The sequence below is a fragment of the Cryptomeria japonica genome, unplaced genomic scaffold (assembly GCF_030272615.1).
Source record: "Cryptomeria japonica unplaced genomic scaffold, Sugi_1.0 HiC_scaffold_90, whole genome shotgun sequence".
Lineage (NCBI taxonomy): Eukaryota > Viridiplantae > Streptophyta > Pinopsida > Cupressales > Cupressaceae > Cryptomeria > Cryptomeria japonica.
The window spans coordinates 15,001-30,000 of record NW_026728912.1 but is presented as its reverse complement, the minus strand read 5'-3'; the positions used below and the strand labels follow the sequence as shown (position 1 = coordinate 30,000).

The 15,000-nt window shown below is 60.0% G+C and overlaps 1 non-coding gene across 1 annotated transcript; it reads left to right on the top strand.

Annotated features, from left to right (window-relative positions):
- The first annotated feature begins 11,091 nt into the window (after nucleotides 1–11,091).
- LOC131864654 (5S ribosomal RNA) lies at nucleotides 11,092–11,210 on the top strand. The gene has a single exon (XR_009363418.1). It is a non-coding gene; the product is annotated as a 5S ribosomal RNA (ribosomal RNA).
- Nucleotides 11,211–15,000: the final 3,790 nt, after the last annotated feature.

Genomic DNA, 15,000 nt, shown 5'->3' with positions numbered 1-15,000 from the left:
GTGAGGAGAGGAGGGATGCAGCCAAGAAAGCAATCAGGGCTCGAGGCAAGGGATGCATCAAGGATAGCAATCATGTTGTGAGGCGAGATTCCAAAGGCTAAACGTGAGAGGCTGCAGGGTCGACTCAGAGAGGTCTATGCATGTGAGAGGCTGAAAGCAAGGTCGACTCGGAGCGGTCTATGCATCGGGCGCGCTTGGGGCGACTACCAGTGCCAACCCCTTATCCCGCGACGCGTCCGACAAAGAGAACGTTCCAAGGCGGCAGAGGAGGTTACCAGCCGAAGGATGCAGTAGCAATAACAGGTATAGTTCCGCGGCGGCCGAGAAGACTCACCGCATAGGAATCGGGATGCGAGGCGAGGGATGCGGCGGGAAGGCCCCGACGGCTAAACGGAAGAGGCTGCAGGGCCGCCTCGGAATGGTCCAAGCATCGGATGCGATTGGGACGACTACCAGTGCCAACCCCTTATCCCGCGATGCGTCCGATACACAGATAGTTCCAAGGCGGCCGAGGAGCCTCACCGCATATCAATCGGGGTGCGAGGCGAGGGATGGGGCGGGAAGGCCCCAACGGCTAGACGGAAGAGGCTTCAGGGCCACCTCGGAATGGTCCAAGCATCGGACGCGCTTGGGGCGACTGCCAGTGCCAACCCCTTATCCCGCGATGCGTCCGATACACAGATGGTTCCAAGGCGGCCGAGGAGCCTCACCGCATAGCAATCGGGGGTGCGAGGCGAGGGATGGGGCGGGAAGGCCCCAACGGCTAGACGGAAGAGGCTTCAGGGCCGCCTAGGAATGGTCCAAGCATCGGACACGCTTGGGGCGACTATCAGTGACAGCCCCCTATCCCGCGATGCGTCCGATACGAAGATGGTTCCAAGGCGGCCGAGGAGCCTCACCGCATAGCAATCGGGGTGCGAGGTGGGGGATGCGGCGAGATGGCCCCAACGGCTAGACGGAAGAGGCCACAGGGCCGCATCGGAATAGTCCAAGCATCGGACGCGCTTGGGGCGACTACCAGTGACAACCCCTTATCCCGCGATGCGTCCGATACGAAGATAGTTCCAAGGCGGCCGAGGAGCCTCACCGCATAGCAATCGGGGTGCGAGGTGGGGGATGCGGCGAGATGGCCCCAACGGCTAGACGGAAGAGGCTGCAGGGCCGCCTCGGAATAGTCCAAGCATCGGACGCGCTTGGGGCCACTACCAGTGACAACCCCTTATCCCGCAATGCGTCCGATACGAAGATAGTTCCAAGGCGGCCGAAGAGCCTCACCGCATAGCAATCGGGGTGCGAGGTGGGGGATGCGGCGAGATGGCCCCAACGGCTAGACGGAAGAGGCCACAGGGCCGCCTCGGAATAGTCCAAGCATCGGACGCGCTTGGGGCGACTACCAGTGACAACCCCTTATCCCGCGATGCGTCCGATACGAAGATAGTTCCCAGGCGGCCGAGGAGCCTCACCGCATAGCAATCGGGGTGCGAGGCGAGGGATGCGGCGAGATGGCCCCAAAGGCTAGACGGAAGAGGCTGCAGGGCTGCCTCGGAATAGTCCAAGCATCGGACGCGCTTGGGGCGACTACCACTGCCAACCCCTTATCCCGCGATGCGTCCGATACACAGATAGTTCCGAGGCGGCCGAGGAGGTGGGGGATGCAGCGAGATGGCCCCAACGGCTAGACGGAAGAGGCTGCAGGGCCGCCTCGGAATAGTCCAAGCATCGGACGCGCTTGGGGCGACTACCAGTGACAACCCCTTATCCCGCGATGCGTCCGATACACAGATAGTTCCGAGGCGGCCAAGGAGCCTCACCGCATAGCAATCGTGGTGCGAGGTGGGGGATGCAGCGAGATGGCCCCAACGGCTAGACGGAAGAGGCTGCAGGGCCGCCTCGGAATGGTCCAAGCATCGGATGCGCTTGGGGCGACTACCACTGCCAACCCCTTATCCCGCGATGCGTCCGATACACAGATAGTTCCAAGGCGGCCGAGGAGCCTCACAGCATAGCAATCAGGGTGCGAGGCGAGGGATGCGGCGAGAAAGCCCCAACGGCTAGAGGGAAGAGGCTTCAGGTCCGCCTCGGAATGGTCCAAGCATCGGACGCGCTTGGGGCGACTACCAGTGACAACCCCTTATCCCGCGACGCGTCCGATACACAGATAGTTCCAAGGCGGCCGAGGAGCCTCACCGCATAGCAATCGGGGTGCGAGGCGAGGGATGCGGCGAGAAGGACCCAACGGCTACACGGAAGAGGCTTCGGGGCCGCCTCGGAATGGTCCAAGCATCGGACGCGCTTGGGGCGACTACCAGTGACAACCCCTTATCCCGCGACGCGTCCGATACACAGATAGTTCCAAGGCGGCCGAGGAGCCTCACCGCATAGCAATCGGGGTGCGAGGCGAGGGATGCGGCGAGAAGGACCCAACGGCTACACGGAAGAGGCTTCGGGGCCGCCTCGGAATGGTCCAAGCATCGGACGCGCTTGGGGCGACTACCAGTGACAACCCCTTATCCCGCGACGCGTCCGATACACAGATAGTTCCAAGGCGGCCGAGGAGCCTCACCGCATAGCAATCGGGGTGCGAGGCGAGGGATGCGGCGAGAAGGACCCAACGGCTAGACGGAAGAGGCTTCGGGTCCGCCTCGGAATGGTCCAAGCATCGGACGCGCTTGGGGCGACTACCAGTGACAACCCCTTATCCCGCGACGCGTCCGATACACAGATAGTTCCAAGGCGGCCGAGGAGCCTCACCGCATAGCAATCGGGGTGCGAGGCGAGGGATGCGGCGAGAAGGACCCAACGGCTAGACGGAAGAGGCTTCGGGTCCGCCTCGGAATGGTCCAAGCATCGGACGCGCTTGGGGCGACTACCAGTGACAACCCCTTATCCCGCGACGCGTCCGATACACAGATAGTTCCAAGGCGGCCGAGGAGCCTCACCGCATAGCAATCGGGGTGCGAGGCGAGGGATGCGGCGAGAAGGACCCAACGGCTAGACGGAAGAGGCTTCGGGTCCGCCTCGGAATGGTCCAAGCATCGGACGCGCTTGGGGCGACTACCAGTGACAACCCCTTATCCCGCGACGCGTCCGATACACAGATAGTTCCGAGGCGGCCGAGGAGCCTCACCGCATAGCAATCGGGGTGCGAGGCGAAGGATGCGGCGAGAAGGACCCAACGGCTAGACGGAAGAGGCTTCGGGTCCGCCTCGGAATGGTCTAAGCATCGGACGCGCTTGGGGCGACTACCAGTGACAACCCCTTATCCCGCGACGCGTCCGATACACAGATAGTTCCAAGGCGGCCGAGGAGCCTCACCGCATAGCAATCGGGGTGCGAGGCGAGGGATGCGGCGAGAAGGACCCAACGGCTAGACGGAAGAGGCTTCAGGGCCGCCTCGGAATGGTCCAAGCATCGGACGCGCTTGGGGCGACTACCAATGACAACCCCTTATCCCGCGACGCGTCCGATACACAGATAGTTCCGAGGCGGCCGAGGAGCCTCACCGCATAGCAATCGGGGTGCGAGGCGAGGGATGCGGCGAGAAGGACCCAACGGCTAGACGGAAGAGGCTTCAGGGCCGCCTCGGAATGGTCCAAGCATCGGACGCGCTTGGGGCGACTACCAGTGACAACCCCTTATCCCGCGACGCGTCCGATACACAGATAGTTCCGAGGCGGCCGAGGAGCCTCACCGCATAGCAATCGGGGTGCGAGGCGAGGGATGCGGCGAGAAGGACCCAACGGCTAGACGGAAGAGGCTTCAGGGCCGCCTCGGAATGGTCCAAGCATCGGACGCGCTTGGGGCGACTACCGTTGCCAACCCCTTATCCCGCGATGCGTCTGATACACAGATAGTTCCGAGGCGGCCGAGGAGCCTCACCGCATAGCAATCGGGTTGCGAGGCAGATTATTGGGAAGGGAACCCCCTGGGATGCGGCTCAAGCAGTGCCCAAAGGGACTGGAATGCGGAATCACATCGAGAGACCCAAATGCTATACGAGGGCTCAAATCGAATTATCGATTTGGCCACGACATGGACGCATCGGAACGACTACCTTTGCCGAACCACTCGCAATTGCATCCATACCGAAACCAATAGACATTTCCGTTAGAGCCCTCGCATAGCATTCGGGAATCTCGCATGCCCCTCTAAATCGACCAATGCTGGCGCTCAATGAAAATCCGAGCGCTACCACCGTTCGAGCGCCAGCATTGGTCGAGTTAGAGGGGCACGGGGGAGAATGCTCCAGTCAACACCTCCCCTATATAAGTTATTTGTCCGATTCTCGCACAACCGTAGTCTGCCTCGTCGAATCAAACAACGGTCCCAGATTCCGACTTCCGTTCCGTAGAGACCCAAAAGCTAGATGGAGGCTCGCAAGAAAGAGAGTCGGCGCATAGCAATCGGGTTTCTCGAACGTTTAGGGACCGAGCTCACTTGCGGATAGGGCAAAATCCGCCAAGCAACCCAAAAGCTAGACGGGGGCTCGAATCGAATCGCCTAGGCGGCCACAACAACGACGTGTTGGATCGACTACCAGTGCCAAACCATTCAGCAAGACTAGTCTGTGTCGAGGCCGGATAGAGATTCTCAGAGAGCGCCCGCATAGCATTTAGGAGACCTGCCGCGTCCCTCACACTCGACAAATGGTGGTGCACGTTTATAAATCCGAGCGATCCCAACCCTTTCAAGCACCAACATCGGTCGAGATAGAGGGGCACGGAGGGGGCTGCGTGAGACAACACAGTCCCCTATATAAGTTATTTGTCCGATTCTCACACATCCGAAGAATGGTCATCAAATCGGACAACAGCCCAAACTTCCGACTTCCGTCCCAGAAAGCCCAAGAGCTATCTAAAACGTTCATGGCCGGAACTCGATCGCGGCTATACCAGTCCGCCAAGCAACCCAAAAGCTAGACTGGAGCTCTAGTCGAATCACCTCTGTGGCCATTGCAAGGACGTGTTGGAGCGACTACCATTGCCGAACCATTCCGCAGGTCGAGTCCATACCAAGGCCGCATAGAGATTCACGATGAGCTCCTGCATAGCAATCAGGAGACTTGCCGTGTCCATCACAATCGATAAATCCTGGTGCAAGATTTTTGCATCCGAGCGCTCCAACCAGTCGAGCACCAGCATCAATCGACATAAACGGGCACGGGGGGAGGATGCTCGAGAACACTACCTCCCCTATATAAGTTATTTGTCCGATTCTCAAGCAGCCGAAGTCTGGTCATCGAATCGGGTCAAAGACCACAACTTCCGACTTTACCCACAATGCAAGTCATCGAATCGAACATCGGCCCCCGAGTCGGACTCCATGCGTATGTCAGGTCATCGGACCCAAATTCCGCCTTCCTGCGCATGGCGGGCCATCAATATCAACTCGGTCATCGGACCCAAACTCCGCCTTTTTGCGTATGGCACGCCTTCAAATCGGTCATCGGACCCAAATTCCGCCTTCCTGTGCATGGCGGGCCATCAACATCAACTCGGTCATCGGACCCAAATTCCGCCTTTCTGCGCATGGCACGCCATCAACTCGGTCATCGGACCCAAATTCCGCCTTCCTGCGCATGGCAGGTCATCGGACACAAATTCAGACCTCGCCAATATGCCTACGTATCGAATCGGTCATCGGACCCAACTTCCGACTTCATCCATACTGTAGGGTCTTTGAGGTTGGCGCGGTGCGCTCAACCCAGGGAGTCGACCCATCGAAGCATACACCTCCCCTATATAAGCTATTTGTCCGATTCCCACACCTGTGTAGTTTGCACCTCTGACCAGGACATCGACCCCAACTTCCGAACTCGACTGCAACGACGGCACCAGCGCCTTGGTGCGCACCTTGCGACGCACAGTCCCAACATTCGCCTTCCTGCACATGGCAGGTCATCGGACCCAAATTCCGACCTCGCGAGTATGCCTACATATCGAATCGGTCATCGGACCCAACTTCCGACTTCATCCATACCGTAGGGTCTTTGAGGTTGGCGCGGTGCGCTCAACCCGGGGAGTCGACCCAACGAAGCATACACCTCCCCTATATAAGCTATTTGTCCGATTCCCACACCTGTGTAGTTTGCACCTCCGATCAAGACATCGACCCCAACTTCCGAACTCGCCTCCAACGACCGAACCAGCGCCTTGGTGCGCACCTTGCAACGCACAGTGCCAACATTCGCCTTCCTGCACGTGGCAGGTCATCGGACCCAAATTCCGACCTCGCGAGTATGCCTACATATCGAATCGGTCATCGGACCCAACTTCCGACTTCATCCATACCGTAGGGTCTTTGAGGTTGGCGCGGTGCGCTCAACCCGGGGAGTCGACCCAACGAAGCATACACCTCCCCTATATAAGCTATTTGTCCGATTCCCACACCTGTGTAGCTTGCACCTCCGATCAGGACATCGACCCCAACTTCCGAACTCGACTAAAAAGACCGCACCAGCGCCTTGGTGTGCACCTTGCAACGCACAGTGTCAACATTCGCCTTCCTGCACATGGCAGGTCATCGGACCCAAATTCCGACCTCATGAGCATACCTACTAATCGAATTGGTCATCGGACCCAACTTCCGACTTCATCCATACCGTAGGGTCTTTGAGGTTGGCGCGGTGCGCTCAACCTGGGGAGTCGACCCATCGAAGCATACACCTCCCCTATATAAGCTATTTGTCCGATTCCGACACCTGTGTAGTTTGCACCTCCGCTCAGGACATCGACCCCAACTTCCGAACTCGCCTGCAACGACCGAACCAGCGCCTTGGTGCGCACCAAAAGTGCGCACTTTTGGAGGGCACTTTTGTGCGCTCCAAAGGTGCGCACTTTTGGAGGGCACTTTTCTGCGCTCCAAAGGTGCGCACTTTTGGAGGGCACTTTTTGGAGGGCACTTTTCTGCGCTCCAAAGGTGCGCACTTTTGGAGGGCACTTTTTGGAGGGCACTTTTCTGCGCTCCAAAGGTGCGCACTTTTGGAGGGCACTTTTTGGAGGGCACTTTTCTGCGCTCCAAAGGTGCGCACTTTTGGAGGGCACTTTTTGGAGGGCACTTTTCTGCGCTCCAAAGGTGCGCACTTTTGGAGGGCACTTTTTGGAGGGCACTTTTCTGCGCTCCAAAGGTGCGCACTTTTGGAGGGCACTTTTCTGCGCTCCAAAGGTGCGCACTTTTGGAGGGCACTTTTTGGAGGGCACTTTTCTGCGCTCCAAAGGTGCGCACTTTTGGAGGGCACTTTTTGGAGGGCACTTTTCTGCGCTCCAAAGGTGCGCACTTTTGGAGGGCACTTTTTGGAGGGCACTTTTCTGCGCTCCAAAGGTGCGCACTTTTGGAGGGCACTTTTGTGCACTCCAAAGGTGCGCACTTTTGGAGGGCACTTTTCCTGTGCTCCAAAGGTGCACACCTAGGTGAGCACCTTCGACCACACCTTGTAGCACACCAAACTCTGACTTTCGACTTCATCCGCAATGCAGGGTCTTTGAGGTTGGCGCAATGCGCACAACCAGGGGAGTCGACCCATCAAACCCAACACCTCCCCTATATAAGCTATTTGTCTGATTCTCATACATGCGTAGCCTGCAGGAGCAATTAGGACATCGACCCCAACTTTCGGCTTCTAAACGAAAACAAGGTCTTTGAGGTTGGTGTAATGCGAACAACTAGGGGAGTCAACCCATCAAACCCAACACCTCCCCTATATAAGCTATTTGTCTGATTCTCATACATGTGTAGTCTACAGGAGCAATTAGGACATCGACCCCAACTTTTGACTTCTTAACGAAAACAAGGTCTTTGAGGTTGACGTAATGCGCACAACCAGGGGAGTCGACCCATCAAACCCAACACCTCCCCTATATAAGCTATTTGTCCGATTCTCATACATGTGTAGCCTGCAGGAGCCATTAGGACATTGACCCCAACTTTTGACTTCTTAACGAAAACAAGGTCTTTGAGGTTGGCGTAATGCGCACAACCAAGGGAGTTGACCCATCAAACCCAACACCTCCCCTATATAAGCTATTTGTCTGATTCTCATACATGTGTAGCCTGCAACAACGATTAGGACATCCACCCCAACTTCTGAATTCGTCTGCGTTGACCGCACCAAAGGTGCACGCCTTGGTGCTCACCAAAATCCGACTTCCGACTTCTTCTGCTATGCGGGGTCTTTGAGGTTGGCGCAGTGCGCACAACCAGGGGAGTCAACCCACCGAATGCAACACCTCCCCTATATAAGCTATTTGTCTGATTCTCATACATGCGTAGACTGCAGCAATGATTAGGACATCCACCCCAACTTTTGACTTCTTAAACAAGACAGGGTCTTTGAAGTTGGTGCAGTGCACACAACCAGGGGAGTCGACCCATCAAACGCAACACCTCCCCTATATAAAGCTATTTGTCCGATTCTCATACGTGTAGTCTGCAGCAGCGATTAGGACATCGACCCCAACTTCCGAATTCGTTTGCATTGACCGCACCAAAGGTGCACGCCTTGGTGTGCACCCTGGAGTGCACTTTGGTGCTCACCTCGGTGCACACTTTGGTGTGCACCTCGGTGCGCACCTTGGAGCGCACCAAAGGTGTACACTTTGGAGCGCACCACATAGGGTCTTTGAGAGGTTGGCGCAGTGCGCACACCAAGGTGGGTGTTGAGGTGCGTGCCGAGGTGGGTGGGTGCTAGGGTGCGCTCCATGGTGGGTGCCAGGGTGGGTGCGTGCTAGGGTGGATTCCAAAGAGGGTCATAGGGTGGGTGCCAAGGTGGGTTGGTGATATAGTGGGTTCAAAGGTGGGTACTAGGGTGGGTTCCAAGGTGGGTCACAAGTTGGGTGCCAGGATGCGTGGGTGTTAGGTTGGGTGCCAAGGTGGGCTCCTGCGTGGGTGGGTGCTAGGGTGGGTTTCAAGGTGGACGCGAGGGCGGGTGCCAAGGTGGGTAACAAGTTGGGTGTTAGGATGGGTGAGTGCTAGAGTGGGTGCCAAGGTGGGTGGGTGCTAAGGTGGATGCCAAGGTGGTTCACAGGGTGGGTGGGTTCTAGGGTGAGTTCCAAGGTGGGTCACAGGTTCAGTGCTAGGGTGGGTGTCAAGGCGGGTGTCGAGGTGCCTGGGTGCTAGGGTGTGGATGCCAATGTGGGTCATAGGGTGGGTACTAGGGTGGGCTGCAATGTGGGTGCCAAGGTGGGTAACATGCTCGGTGGGTTCTAAATTGGGTGCCAGGGTGGGTGTGCACCCACCTTGCCCGAGGTGGGTGCCAAGGTGCCAGTGTGGGTGGGTGCTAAGGTGGATGCCAAGGTGGGTGAGAAGGTGGGTGATAGGTTGAGTGGTAGGATGGGTGGGTGCCAAGATGGGTCACAGGGTGGGTGCAAGGGTGGGTAGGTGCTAGGGTTGGTGTCAGGGTGGGTGGGTGCTAGGTTGGGTTCCAAGGTGGGTGCGAGGGTGAGTGTCAAGGTGGGTCACAGGTTAGGTGCTAGGATGGGTGAGTGCTAGGGTGCAAAGGTGCCAGGGTGGGTGCTAGGATGGGTCGATGCTAGGGTGAGTGGCAAGGTGGGTCCACAAGTGTCAAGGTGGGTGCCGAGGTGGGTGCCAAGTCGGCGACTGCTATGGTGGATGCCAAGGTGGGTCACGGGGTGGGTGCCAAGTTGCTAGGTTGGGTTCCAAGGTGGGTGCCAACGTGGGTGCTAGGGTGCGTGGGTTAAAGGGTGTGTCACAACGTGGGTGCCAGGATGGGTGCGCACCCACACTGGCCAAGACGGGTGCGGGTGCAAGGTTGGGTTCCAAGCCCGGTCACAGGCTGGGTGCTAGGATGGGTGGGTGCCAAGGTGGGCACCAGGGTGGGTGCACCCACCCTGGCCAAGGTGGGTCACGGGGTGGGTCCTAGGGTGGGTAACGGGGTGGGTACTAAGGTGCGTGCCAAGGTGGGTCATAGGGTGGGTGCCAAGGTGGGCACCAGGGTGGGTGTGCACCAACCCTAGCCAGGGTAGGTCACGGGGTGGTTGTCGGGGTGGGCGTCAAGGAGCCAAGGTGGGTGGCAAGTAGCCAAGTTGCGTGCCAAGGTGGGTGTCGGGGTGGGTGCCAAGGATCCAAGGTGGGTGCCAAGGAACCAAGGTGGGTGTCTGGGTGGGTGCCGAGGTGGGAGCCAGGGTGGGTCCCAAGGTGAGTGCAAAGGTGGGTGCCAGGGTCAAGGTGAGTGCCAATGTGGGTTCCAAGGTGCCAGGGTCAGGGTGAGTGCCAATGTGGGTTCAAAGGTGCTAAGTTGGGTGCGAGGTTGGGTGCGAGGGTGGGTGGGTGCCAAGGTGTGCTAGGTGGAAGCCCGGGTGGGTCGGCATCCCATGGGTGTCGAGTTGGGTGCCTGATGGGTGCTTCTTGTCAAGTTTTAGTCGTCGGGACTCATTTCGAGCCTTAGAGGTCGTTTCTTGTCCGGTTGCCCTGTCTTCGACCTGGGAACCCAATTTTGGTCCTCGGGTCCCATTTTTTTTTGTCTCGCATCCCACTTTTGGCCTGTGGCCTTTTCGGGGTCGATTCTCGTTTTGGGCATCAGAGCATGTTTCTTCTCCTAAAACCCAATATTTGTTTATTAAGTCTCGGAACACATTTTTGTTCTCGTGGACCCATCATGGGTCTTGGAACGCATTTGTGGTCCTTGGGTCCCATTTTGCATCCCGAAACTTGTGTTTTGGTGCTTGATCCCTATTTTGGGTGCCCACCTTGCACCAAGTGCGCACCCGGGGCAAACCGAGCGCCTTGGTGCACCGGGGCAAGATCGAGCGTGCACCCGAGGCGCCCCGAACATGCACCAAGGTGCACTCGGCCCACATGTGAGCGCAGGTCGTTGCGCCCGAGGTGGTGTGTGGGCACCGCGTTGCAGACGGGACACTGCACGCACACGACGCCCCCTCCAGGTGCACGCACGTAGGCCGGGCCGGGTGCACACCCGACGCCCTAGCAAGGTGCGCGCACCCGGGCAGGGCTCACACTTGGCGAACGGGGCGCACTTCGCGAGGGAGGGTGTGCACCTCGACGGGGGTGGGTGGCCGGGGTGGATTCGCACGTGGGTCGCGGTTTGCTAAGTACACACTGCGACAAGCTCATAACGGGTGCGATCATACCAGCGTTAGTGCACCGGATCCCATCAGAACTCCGCAGTTAAGCGCGCTTGGGCCGGAGTAGTACTGGGATGGGTGACCTCCCGGGAAGTCCCGGTGTTGCACCCTTTTTTAGTTTTTCGCCGGGCGTCGCAATGCTATTTGAATAAACCTTTTGCCCGTTTGCGTTCTCGTCGGGGCCGGGCCGGGCCGGGGTGCGCTGCCCGCACTACCGCGCGCGCGGGGGGCGACACCGAGCGCGCACCCGAGGCGCCCCGAGCACACAGGCCACGGTGCAACCCGGGCGTTGTGCGCGCACCCCGGTGCGCCCGAGGTGCTGCGCGCGCACCCAGGTGAAATCGGTGTGCACCTCGGCCAGTGCGCGCTCGGTCGAGTCGCGCACGTTGGCCAAGGTGCACGGTGATGTTTCTTACTCTAAGGTTCCGCACCAGACGCCCGGGACAGGTGAGCGAAGCTGGGCGGGGCCGGGTGCGCGGCCGGGGCAGGTGCACGCAGCTGGAGAGAGCTTTGGAGCACACTTCGGAGCGCACCAATGATGCGCTCCATTCAAAAGTTTCCTGAAAAGGCAAAAAAAGTTGAGATTATAGAATTTCCCACTTGAGAGATTGTAAAAAAAAAAAATTTAAAATGAAGGAAACGCGGGTGCCAAGGTGTGCGCAGCCCAGCCAAGGTGTGCGCACCAAGGCGCCCACCCTGGCGAAGGTGCACGCAAGGTGCGCACCCGAGGCAAACCGGACAATTAACCCAACTTTCGACTTCGCGCGCACCTTGGAGCGCACTTCGGAGCGCTCCTTGGTGCGCACCAATCTTGGGCACCTCGGAGTGCACCATGGCGCCCACCAAGGTGCGCACCCGGGGCAAACCGAGCTCCGACTTCGTGCGCACCTTGGAGCGCACGAAAGGTGCGCACCATGGCGCCCACCAAGGTGCGCAGCCCAGCCAAGGCGTGCGCATCAAGGTGCGCACCCTGGCGAAGGTGCGCACCCGGGGCAAACCGAGCTCCGACTTCGTGCGCACCTTGGAGCGCACAAAAGGTGCGCAACCCAGCCAAGGTGTGCGCACCCCGGTCAAACCGAGCTCCGAATCGTGCGCACCAGAGGTGCACGCCATCGTGCGCACCTTGGAGCACACTTCGGAGCCCTCCTTGGTGCGCGCCGATGTTGCGCACCTCGGAGCGCACCCGGGGAAAACAATGCAATTAACCCGACTTTCGACTTCGTGGGCACCTCGGAGCGCTCTCGGGTTCGCACCTCGGAGCACACCGAGGTGCGCACCTTTGATGCGCTGCCTTCACCAATTTCCAGAAAAGGCAAGAAAACATTGAGAAGGTGTGCGCACCGAGGTGCCCACCCTGGCGAAGGTGCACGCGAGGTGCGCACCCGGGGCAAACCGGGCTCCGACTTCGTGCACGCCGCACCTTGGAGCACACTTCGGAGCGCTCCTTGGTGCGCACCAGGGCGCGCAACCCAGCCGAGGTGCCCACCCCGGCGAAGGTGCACGCGAGGTGCGCACCCGGGGCAAACCGGGCTCCGACTTCGTGCACGCCATGGTGCCCACCGCGGCGAAGGTGCACGCGAGGTGCGCACCCGGGGCAAACCGGGCTCCGACTTCGTGCACGCCGCACCTTGGAGCACACTTCGGAGCGCTCCTTGGTGCGCACCATGGTGCCCACCAGGGCGCGCAACCCCGCCGAAGGTGCACGCGAGGTGCGCACCCGGGGCAAACCGGGCTCCGACTTCGTGCACGCCGCACCTTGGAGCACACTTCGGAGCGCTCCTTGGTGCGCACCATGGTGCCCACCAGGGCGCGCAACCCCGCCGAAGGTGCACGCGAGGTGCGCACCCGGGGCAAACCGGGCTCCGACTTCGTGCACGCCATGGTGCGCACCGCGGCGAAGGTGCGCACCCGGGGCAAACCGGGCTCCGACTTCGTGCACGCCGCACCTTGGAGCACACTTCGGAGCGCTCCTTGGTGCGCACCAGGGCGCGCAACCCAGCCGAGGTGCCCACCCCGGCGAAGGTGCACGCGAGGTGCGTACCCGGGGCAAACCGGGCTCCGACTTCGTGCACGCCGCACCTTGGAGCACACTTCGGAGCGCTCCTTGGTGCGCACCATGGTGCCCACCAGGCCGCGCAACCCAGCCAAGGTGTGCGCACCAAGGTGCACGCGAGGTGCGCACCCGGGGCAAACCGGGGTCCGACTTCGTGCACGCCGCACCTTGGAGCACACATCGGGGCGCTCCCGGGTTCGCACCGGCGTTGCGCACCGTGGTGGGCACCTCGGAGCACACCAAGGTGGGCAGCGAGGTGCGCACCTTTGATGCGATGCCTTCACTAATTTCCATAAAAGGCAAAAAAAAAACGAGATTTTAAAATTTCCGTTTTGAAAGATAGTGAGAAAAAGGGAATGCTGGTGCCATCTTGAGCCCGCCCTGGTGCGCAGCCCAGCCAAGGTGTGCGCACCAAGGTGCCCACCCTGGCGAAGGTGCGCGCCCGGGCAATTAACCCAACTTCCAACTTCGCGCGCGCCAGGGTGGGAGCGCACCCAACAACCGGGCCTGGGAAGAGCCAATGCGAGAAACCCCACCAAACGCTCTGACAAAAAAAGAGGGGGCGCTCCAGTAACCCCGCTTCGGAGCGCACCCTGGGCAAACCCAGCCAAGGTGCCCACCCCGGCCAAGGTGCAGGCGAGGTGCGCACCCGGGGCAAACCGGGCTCCGACAACGTGCACGCCGCACCTTGGAGCACACTTCGTAGCGCTCCCGGGTGCGCACCTCAGAGCACACCAAGGTGGGCAGCGAGGTGCGCACCTTTGATGCGCTGCCTTCACTAATTTCCAGAAAAGGCAAAAAAAAAAGGAGATTTTAAAATTTCCGTTTTGAAAGATAGTGAAAAAAACGGAACGCGCGTGCCATCTTGAGCCCGCCCTGGTGCGCAGCCCAGGTAAGGTGGCCACCCTGGCAAAGGTGCGCACCCGGGCAATTAACCCTACTTCCGACTTCGTGCGCGCCAGGGTGGCAACCGGGCCTCGGAAGAGCCAATGCGAGAAACCCCACCAAACGCTCCGACAAAAAAAGAGGCGGCGCTCCAATAACCCCGCTTCGGAGCGCAGCCGGGGCAAACCCAGCCAAGGTGCCCACCCCGACGAAGGTGCACGCGAGGTGCGCACCCGGGGCAAACCGGGCTCCGACAACGTGCACGCAGCACCTTGGAGCACACTTCGAAGCACTCCCGGGTGCCCACCGGCGTTGCGCACCGTGGTGGGCAGCGAGGTGCGCACCTTTGATGCGCTGCCTTCACTAATTTCCAGAAAAAGGCAAAAAAAAATGAGATTTTAAAATTTCCGTTTTGAAAGATAGTGAAAAAAAAGGAACGCGGGTGCCATCTTGAGCCCGCCCTGGTGCGCAGCCCAGGCAAGGCATGCGCACCAAGGTGCCCACCCGAGGTGCACACCCGGGGCAAACCGGGCTCCGACTTCGTGCAGGCCGCATCTTGGAGCACACTTCGGAGCGCTCCTTGGTGCGCACCATGGTGCCCACCAGGGCGCGCAACCCAGCCAAGGTCTGCACACCAAGGTGCCCACCCCGGCGAAGGTGCACGCGAGGTGCGCACCCGGGGCAAACCGGGCTCCGACTTCGTGCACGCCATGGTGCCCACCGCGGCGAAGGTGCACGCGAGGTGCGCACCCGGGGCAAACCGGGCTCCGACTTCGTGCACGCCGCACCTTGGAGCACACTTCGGAGCGCTCCTTGGTGCGCACCATGGTGCCCACCAGGGCGCGCAACCCAGCCAAGGTGTGCGCACCAAGGTGCACGCGAGGTGCGCACCCGGGGCAAACCGGGGTCCGACTTCGTGCACGCCGCACCTTGGAGCACACATCGGAGCGCTCCCAGGTTCGC